The sequence below is a fragment of the Coccinella septempunctata genome, chromosome 1 (genome assembly GCF_907165205.1).
Source record: "Coccinella septempunctata chromosome 1, icCocSept1.1, whole genome shotgun sequence".
Taxonomy (NCBI): domain Eukaryota; kingdom Metazoa; phylum Arthropoda; class Insecta; order Coleoptera; family Coccinellidae; genus Coccinella; species Coccinella septempunctata.
Genome location: NC_058189.1, coordinates 51,671,267 through 51,680,463, shown reverse-complemented (window position 1 = coordinate 51,680,463; position 9,197 = coordinate 51,671,267). Strand labels below are relative to the sequence as shown.

Here is a 9,197-nt window from a genome sequence, read left to right as displayed (position 1 = left end):
TTCCAACTGAATTTAGAAAAGCAAAAGTTATTGCAATTTTGAAGCATGGTAAAAATTCTTCGGATCCGAATAATTATCGTCCTATAAGTTTATTAAGTGTCCCTTTCAAAATTCTTGAGAGATTGATCCAATTTAGGATTGAAACATATGTTGAGGATGTTTTACAAAATTGCCAGGGAGGTTTTAGAAAGAATAGAAATTGTTCTGATCAGGTACTGAGCCTGACTACTTTTATTGAATCGGGTTTCAATAATAAGAAGAAAACAGGAACAGCATTTGTAGATCTATCATCGGCGTACGATACGGTGTGGAAAGATGGTTTAATTTTTAAACTTCACAGTCACTTAAAATGTGGTAAAATGGTTCGTTTGATAGAAAATATATTATCTGATCGAAGACTTCGTGTTTTTGTTAATGATAAAAGCAGTAGTTTCCAAACTTTAAATAATGGACTTCCACAAGGATCGGTATTATCTCCTCTTCTTTTCAATTTATATTTATGTGATATCCCCGATACGTCTTCCGAAAAATTTATTTACGCCGATGATATTGCTCTTGCTTTTCGCCATTCTGATTTCGAAGTAATAGAAAATACTTTAACGCAAGACTTAGAAATCCTGAAAAATTATTTCCTTGAATGGCGGTTATGTCCTAATCCAAATAAAACAGAAGTTTCCTGTTTCCATTTAAATAATCAGCAAAAATATAGAAAATTGAAAGTAACTTTTAATGATGATGTTTTACAACATAATTTCAATCCTAAATATCTCGGAATAAAATTAGATTCTTCATTGAATTTTAAGGTTCATTTGGAGAGTTTACGTTTGAAATTAAAATCGAGGAACAATATAATTCAAAAATTAGCTGGTTCTTCATGGGGTGCTGATGCCATCACACTTCGTACGGCAGCTTTGGCTCTAGTTTTTTCTGCTGCTGAGTACTGTTGCTCTGTTTGGTTCAACAGTGCTCACGTCAATAAAATCGACACCATACTCAATGATTCTATGAGGATCGTTACGGGGACTATCAAATCTACACCTTTGCAACTCAGAATTCTATCTTAAATCTCAGAATTCCGAGTTGCATCTCAGAATTTTGATTTGTATGTCAGAATTACTACTGGCAACTCAGAATTCGCACTTGTAACCCAGAATTCTGACTTGTATCTCAGAATTTTACCTTGCAAATGAGAATTCTGAACTGCAATTCGGAATACTGAGTTATAGGTATCTCAGAAGTCCGACTTGCAACTCAGAATTCTTTCTTGAATCTCAGAATTCCGAATTGCATCTCAAAATTTTGATTTGTATGTCAGAATTCCCACTGGCAACTCAGAATTCTCACTTGCAAACCCAGAATTCTGACTTATATCTCTCAATTACAACCACCACCTTTGAAATATTATGCACGTCCAACGAATAGAGTCTTCACATTTGTTTCGGTAGATGTTTGTGTGTAATATAGGAACTGACTGATGATTCCATCAATCAGCTAGCGTTATAAGTTATTACTAAAATGGCCGAAATAACCAAGCTCGTTAACATATGAGCAGTAGTTTCCTGAGGCACATGGAATTTAGGATATTCGAAGTTTAAATTGTCATAATTTAGAAACCTCTGATATGACAACTGACAACTCAGTTGAAGCACCCTATTTATTATTTGTATTCAAAGATATATCCATTCAATCTTCAGTTCAATGAGCAGCAATCCTGAGAAAATTTCATTACAATAAAAACAAAAAACCCGAAAGAAAAATCACCTGCTGTGAAGCCCAGACGTAAAAAAATTTGTATTCTTTCAGAGCAACCGCAGTCAGCCGGCCATTGGTCTGAAACACACGCCGAAATCAAGGGTAAGTACCTTCATTTCTCTCCTTTACAATCTCTTCACAGCATGCATTAACTCCACAAAGCGTTCGAGTTCCATTCGAACGGTCACCATCACCAACGAAAGTTTCAAAAGATTCCATTAAAAAATTGAATTCTCGCGATCGGGTCGATCCGGCGTATCCCGAACCTGCCTCGTGCGTCCTCGGCTTGTTTGGCTAATGGCGGCGACGCTGAGGTGAACACACACATGCCTTGCCTTGACAGAAGTACAGGCGAGTGAGTGGAGCGTACATCTCCTGATGAGTCATAATTTTGTCGAGACGTCTGTTCGATTGTATACGCGAAATGTAAACTTCGAAGTAATTTATAACCATTCGATTAATTATCGACATCAGATTGTTTGTGGACCCTGATTATATCCTCACCGAGCCCGGTTCTATTGTCTTGTGTTTACCTGAGTGAAACGGTTGAAACTATGGGATTCCTGATCTTTTGTATTCGTTTGTAATAACTGTTTGTGTCTAATTAATATTTGCGTGGGGTGTTATTGTTGCCGTGATTGGTGCAGTGTTTATTTGTGTCATTCGGACTCCGAACAGGTATATATCTTACTTACCGCTGTCTAACCTAACACGTTCCTTTTCCCTGGTCCTTCGATCGTGAGTCTGTTGTACGTTTGACAAAATCTCAACAACAAGAATTTCATATAAGTGAGAATTCCACTTGCTTAATGAATAAATCTGAAATATTTCATTGATGAAATTGGACCTGAATCATCAGTTGAAACTAATTGGATTAAATCGATAAATAACCATTAATCTGATTTGGGTATCGAATGAAAGGCTAAACAGCCATTGACACCATCACAAGAAGTATGGCTTCAATCGAAAATAATTCAAGGATGTCATTAACACAGCTTGGTCTATTGTTATTTTTACAATGGGTGATAATTGAAAGTGACGCCTAGGTGTTAGAAACTTATCGTGGAGATTTTGAAATGAATACTAACATTCTTTACTAGAAGGAGTACCTGTCTGGATGAATGCTTCAGCTTCATGGCATAAACTGAAAGAAAGTAGGTATTAAAACATAAAAGAAAAGAAATTTGCTGGATGGAAACCATCTTATCATGACTGATGAAAAACAAAATGAGGATATACGTACAATAAAATAGTAAAATAGTAGAAGTATGTATTTCTAATTTCGTGGACAGAAAATTTGGTGTCGATGCTACGCCTGGAGAAATCTCAACAAATCCTGCAATCCCCGTATGTTTGTAGCGCTTGTTGCAATCGAATGAGACACAAATACTTAATGACCATTACGGATAATAAAAAAAGAAGATAGCAGGTCCGTTTTTAGAAATGACGCAAAGTGGATCGTTGAAATTCCGAAACTAATAATTCCGCCAAAGAAAAACATGATAAAACCACTTGTAATCGACGGTTATTTGAGTACTTTGGTCTGACCATACAACCACCTAGTGAAGTATCAAGACCAGTTTCGATATCATAAGGTGATATGTGGAAGCATTTAGATATTCTTAAGATTTCTTCGAAACCTGTCAAGAACTTAGATGCTTGTATGGCTTTGTAATTGAGTAAGATCGGTAGCTCAGTGCAATTTCTTGCTTACAAGTGTAACTTAATTCAACGTACAGGGTTGATGTTCAATCAATAAAGGTTCCTTGGAAGGTCCTTTTTACATGTAGTGTCCTCCGCTGATGATTTCTGTTGCATTGGTGCAAGAGAAAATTATCACAAAATCCGTTTCACATGAAGTAGACTCGGTGTTTGTCTGGAAAGGCTAGAGGCTACAATTTTGAAAGTTTTCGAGCTCAATTTCGTTAATAAGGACGCACACGTTGTTCAGATCATTAAGATCGAAACAAAAATTGAACATAGGCTCTTGACCAACTTGTTAATTCCATTTTTAGGCATAGAAGAAAACTATTAGACTATTAGATAAAAATTCTTACAATATCTAGTGACAGTATCTAACTATTGAAACAAATGGAATGTTTGATCCACCTAAATGCCAAAATTATTTAAAAATAATAATTTTACCATTGCGGACAACCGGCCTTTATTAAAAATCAAAATGTCCATGCACTCGATTGAGGTAAACCAGAAGATGCATTTTAAATGGATTTGCAACTGACAAATAATTATTATTCACCCGAACAATTCCAATTCAAGGTCACTCTCAACCCTGGTTAAAAAACCGACGGTCAAAATCGTTTTTTTGAAACTGACCCTATGCCTTGTTTGATTCTGAAAGTGTTTTCCTCGGTTTTCAAATCAAAGATAGTCATAACCGTCAAATGTGATATCTTTCAAAGCTCCCAACACTGTGTGACTCTCATTCTACTGTCGACATATATTTTGCTTGGCAGAAACATAGGATACATTAATGAATAGCCGATCGATAAGTTCTGTAAACCGGAAAAAGTATGGTTCTGCTCTATGTACAGTTAGCACTGGAGTTATTGCAACCGGCTATTATTAATTCACTTGTTTCCTGTACGAATTAGGGTCAGAACACTGTGGTCGGACATTCGTTGACGATTGAGATATATCAGATGGTCAGCTTGATTATTACTGAAATCCTATGAAGAGACGAGATGTTTCCAGTTTACATCAAACGAAGCACCAAATTCCACAAGACGCACCAAAAACTTATATAGATCGCAACAAAAAAATTGGTTCAATGAAAAAAGTAATATTTTCAAATGTTTTTAATGAAACTCCTTTTGTGGGATCAGCAAAGAGAAAAATTATAAAAGCACCAGTTTCTAAAACATATGCAAGATAAATATAATGAGTGAAACTACTAAACGGGTGGAGAAGAAGCTATAGAAATATTTCTGAGAAGCAAGTACGTGCAAAAAACTGAAAAAAACGACGGAAACTCGACCACAGACAATATCTCTAAGCGATGGTAATAGAAGCGCTCGTAAAAGCGTATCAGTAGAACTACGATAAGAGAATTACACATTTTCATTATTGATATAATAAATGAATTTTATAATAAATCATGACACGTCATTTAAACCGAGGTTTAAACTATTTCAATAACCAATGATTTCATTTCATAGGAATTCTATGAACCAGACAAGGGCATCTCGCAATGCAAAAATTGATCCTTTCTTCGAAAAAAAGAATATCCAGTATTAGATTCTATATGTCAGATTGACCTGAAATTCACTACCCAATTAAAAAAAGATTCGGAAACTGCATATTTAGCCCTTAAACCGAGCCTTAAACCAACCTAAAATTTCGAAATGGGACAATGATTAACCAGATGATTTATGGTTTCTTCTAGTTCCCGCATTCACAACTGGTGCTTTCAACTGAATCCCATCTGAAGAGCATACTATTGCAACGTCCGTGACCTGTTCTTATACGATTCAGAATACACCATATTTTCCTGGGAAGATCAAAACCAGGAACTCTTTTCAAGGGATCAGTAACTAATTCTTGGTTGAAAATAGTGCTCGTATTCAGACTGCCAAAGGTCCTTGTCCCTTATATTCGAATTGAGAAAAGAGTTTGACCATAAAGGTTTACGCGACTTCAGTCTTGGCATCGTATTTTCTGGAATATAGGACAGAATTCGAAATAGGTCGGGAAAGGATTGGAATTTATTCCAGGTATTCCTCGAGGTATTCATAATCGCAGTCTGTCTACGAATATGAAGCGGTACAATGTTCGAAAGAACTGGTAACCGATGAATAGGGGAAGATCTAATATTTCCAGTTATAGTTCTCATGGAAAGATTCAGCTGTGCATCAATTTTTTGCACAGGAGCACTGTCAACCCAAACGGGTCAACGATATCCAGCTGCTGAAAAAACCAAAGCTAGGGATGGCGTTCGGAGAGTATTTTTTCAGAACACCCGAGAGCTCTTCTGTAAGATATTTCAGGATTATCTTTTATTTCATATTACACACTAAACTGAAGCTCCAAGATCGAATCCATGATGGTTCTCCTGAAGCAATAGTGCCATCAAAGTGTTACCAACTTCACGGTTCTGCATTAACCGAGGCATTTACCAAACGGCAAATGACAGCGCAGTAAAAATTTAACAGATGTTAGTCTATTATATAGTGTCCAAAACCACAAAAGGACATTTCTCTGTGTCGCAATAGAAGAGATTTTTCAAAATGGAATTCAAACGTGACAGTGTGATCGCCTTATATTTGGCCGAAAAATCGCAACCAGCTATAGTTCGTGAGCTGCAGCATTTACGTATGAATAAAATGTTCGTATACCGGACCATCCTACTTTACAATGATACTGGTAGCATAGCAAAACGCCATGGTGGTGGCCATAAAAGAACAGCAACTTCTCCGGAAATTATCAAAAAAGTGAGATGCCGAATTCAACGAAATGCACGGCAGAGTGCAGCAAAAATGGCCGCATCCTTGAAAATATCGCTTGAAAGACTTGCTTACACATTGAAAACTAAGCTTGGATTGCAGCTTCTCGAAATACAAGAAGTGCAATGTCTTACACCGGCGCAGAAAAAAACGCAGCTCGAAAGATCGAAGTAGTTGAAACGCTTGCTCGAAACTCATGCTCCGCCGAACTTCGTCTTTTCGAATGAGAACATTTTGACTATTCAACAATACGTGAACAAACAAAATAATCGTGTGTGGTTACTAGGAAGGAAGAACGACAATCTGCAACAAAGAGTTGCCACAAGAGTGCCAGGGCCACAGCAGGTTATGGTTTGGGCTGCCGTGACTGCCAAACGTCGCTATCCGCTGGTATTTGCAGATCAGAGCATCAAAATTAACAAGGATATTTATCTCGGAAAGGTTTAAAATCTGCATTAATACCCTAGGCATACAAAACTTAACGTAACAAAGCATGGACATTCCAACAGGACTCGGCACAGTCTCATAAAGCTCGAAAAACTCAACACTTTTTGCAAAACGTCGTTCCTGGCTTCATTTCCTTACAACAGTGGCCTCCATGTTCACCTGTTATGAACCCGATGGGTTTCTCCATTTGGATTAGTTTGGAGGCCAAAGTGTTCTCAAAAAAACGTCAGAGTTTGGAGTCGCTTCGTTTTCTTAAACTCTACTATGTTTCCCACATTTTCACTAATTTTCAAATAAGAATATTTAAAATCGACGAAATAACAGTTCTTCGAATTGGTAACACTTCGAGTCAACAGCCCTGTACAATTACAGGGAGATCAATATCAAATCAACAGTACAACTAAGCAGAAATCAGGTCGTGTTTGGACGAATCTAATGCCTCATCTAGGTAAACTCAGATTCACCCCAATATTTTCATCCCGAGCTCTTAGTTATGAATACATCGAGGAATACATATTTATTATAGTTGAGGAGCCGAAGAGGGAAAATCGGGATTTGCTCGAGCGTGTCAGATTAATATAAGGGGACATACTTTGAATCCTGTAAAGTACCTCTACCTAAAATTAGACCTGTATATAGGGGGAATTGTCTAGGACAGCCTGTCAGAATAGTAAAAAAAATCATTTTACATACTCGAGCGTGTCAGATTAAGATATATGTGGTTAATTACATGTTGAAAAGTATATATTCTCTTACTCTGACAATTTAAGCGTGTCGAAAATATGTGCGCCAAAGTTGCAAAAAAAAAAACGTCACGTGTACATTCTCTAGCGCGTTGGCGTTTTTTTTCTTTTGAAGCTAATGATTCAAGAATAACGGAAAAAATATAATCTGACAGTTTTAGCAAGCCAAAACAATAAAAATTGGCCATAAAGGTCACAAAAATCAGTTTTTTTGAATCATCTCCTCCCCTGGGCTTCAAATCTTTTTCTCATTCATTATAAAAGTTGTAGGGTATAACATTTTCTACAAATTTTGTCCCCAGAAATTTTTTCTACGTTCAAACGTTTTTGAGGTATATGGCGATTAATGCGAGGTGTTTAGCGATACATGCTGAAGCGAAAGTAGATTAGACTAGGATTCTACATTGACCTTGCCCTTTCGCATATGTGGCTAAGATTCTCGCACTTATCGCCCTCTAACTCGAGAACGGTTAAGAGTATGTAAAATTGCTTCAGACAAAAGTTGTGTAGAATTTTATTATCAACAACTTTCATAATGAATATAAAAACGATTAGAGGTACAGGCAGGGAAATATTCGCAAAAAAAGAATTTTCATCATCTTCAGTGTGTCAGATTAAGAAAACCCCCCGTGATTAGTGTCAGATTAATGGGTCAACACGTTTACAACACCGAGATTATCCATCTGTATGAAAATCTGATACGCTCGAGTATATACTTGTAACGATTTTTTTTTACATTTTCAAAGGACTGCTGTGACATTGCGTTCAAATTGTCAGACCCTTGAAAAGTAGCTTCCTTTGGGTCTAATTAACATATCCGCTAAAAATCTGACACGCTGGAAAATTTTTTTTTACCATTTTCAGCTCTTCCGTACGGCCAGTCCCACCACGCAAACTGTCAGATAAGCGTGAATTCATTATCAGATACACGTAGGGCATATACAGTATCTTAATCTGACACGCTCGAGTATATACACCTGACGATTTTTTTCACATCTTTGAGACCCTGCAGACGCTTTCCCCACCGCTGAATGTGCTTACATCATAGAACCTTTTTTTCTTTCTACCATCTAATCTTCAAAATCCACTAGGTCTCCACGACGCTCGAGTAAATCCCGATATAGCATCGTCGGCTCCCCAACTATTAAGGCTATTTCACAAACATGACCAAGACTGAAAGATTCTCACTCGAATACTCACTCATATTGCACAATTCGTTCTGCAGAATCTGGGAAGGTAATGCTGATCCCTGGCTACTTTCCAAATCCTCTACCGCTATATCAGACTTTCGTCTTGATGTAACATAGCAGGTAACATCCATCAAGGAAGCTGTAAAAATCTAAAAAGGCATTCTGGAAACGAGACTTTGATTTAGAACGACCGTTTCAAGTATCTACGACCAGAAACGGGTATACAGATCCTGCCTGTCCATGGCCAGTTCGAGCAATACCGTTCTGCTTCACTTGGAAGAAGTAATAACTCGTTGTGTGAAATTGGCTTGGGTCATTAACACACAACACTTTCTCGTGTCTATCGCCAACTAATCTCGAACATGACACGTGTTTGCAGTGCAGACAAATTGCTGTTGGGCGACTCCGGATCGGAGGACACTCGCTGTGGTCTGGTTTCCTTCATTTCGGGTTATTGTTACGCTCAAGAGTTCTGGGAAATGAATAATTCTTGCCGACAAACGAAATACGAAAAGTAATTCGAAACCGAAACTCATAACTTATTCAGGGTGATTAAAGCAGGATTACCGACCTCTGAATGAGGCACGAATTCGGAAATTATGAAA

General features: G+C 37.4%; 1 protein-coding gene across 1 annotated transcript in view; it reads left to right on the top strand.

Annotated features, from left to right (window-relative positions):
* Window positions 1–2,079: 2,079 nt before the first annotated feature.
* The window catches only part of LOC123322943 (ras-GEF domain-containing family member 1B-like), a 70,799-nt gene continuing 63,681 nt past the window's right edge, over window positions 2,080–9,197 (top strand). The window contains exon 1 of the mRNA XM_044911032.1: window positions 2,080–2,430. The gene's annotated coding sequence lies outside the window, so the exon portion shown is untranslated. The remainder of the gene's footprint in view (window positions 2,431–9,197) is intronic.